The sequence below is a fragment of the Cucurbita pepo genome, unplaced genomic scaffold, assembly GCF_002806865.2.
Source record: "Cucurbita pepo subsp. pepo cultivar mu-cu-16 unplaced genomic scaffold, ASM280686v2 Cp4.1_scaffold001166, whole genome shotgun sequence".
NCBI classification, from domain to species: Eukaryota; Viridiplantae; Streptophyta; class Magnoliopsida; order Cucurbitales; family Cucurbitaceae; genus Cucurbita; species Cucurbita pepo.
Window position 1 is genome coordinate 7,535 of NW_019647358.1, and position 851 is coordinate 8,385.

Genomic DNA, 851 nt, shown 5'->3' on the forward strand with positions numbered 1-851 from the left:
ACCCACAAATACACAATATTTTGAAGTTGATCTTCTATCTTTCTTAGACCCTGCCCAATCAGCATGTAACAACACTCTATCTGATGATCTTTGTTTATAAACTGCAACTGCAATGTAACAACACTTCGTTCAATTTTTTTTGTCAATTCATTTGCTTAGAAATTTTAATATAGTCAATTGGTAAATTGACAGGAAGGTAGAGATAGTGAACGTGATAATTATCATGCTTCAGGTTTTCAAGAATCTCCAAAAACTAATCAAGGAAAAGTTCAAATGAGTTTCTCAAATGAAGACTATTGTACTAGTTCCGTTGCAGCAAATGGTGGATGTCTGGCTTTGCTTAGGAGTTTATATCATGGTAAGACAATTGAAATGCTATTGTGCATGAGGGGCTGTTTTCCATGTTTTTGTTTATGATTTTATTGGTAACTAGTATATTTATAGGGCCTGCATCTCATGGAGGCTTGAAAATCTATGTTTTCTCACCTGAAGAACTCTAAAAACATCCTAAAATAAGCAATCAGTCCAAATACCATGAGGTAGCTTAAACAGCTATGCACCGAAGAGCCTTAATTCTACACTTGTTTTTATGATCAAGTAGGAGAAGACTGAGGGCTCCATTAATGGAGATAGGTTATCTATAAAGTTCAGGAAAGCCAAACAATTTCCCTCTAAGAAAGGTGGAGAAATTGTACAGGATTTTTCTTGATAAAATGAAAATTAGACATAAAGTTGCAGAAGCTTCCCTATGAGGAACTTATTCGAATGAACCTTATAACTTAAAACTTAGGTGAAAAACTGAAAACTGAGCCCACAGAACAATAAAGATCAATGAAGGTAAACAATCCCAA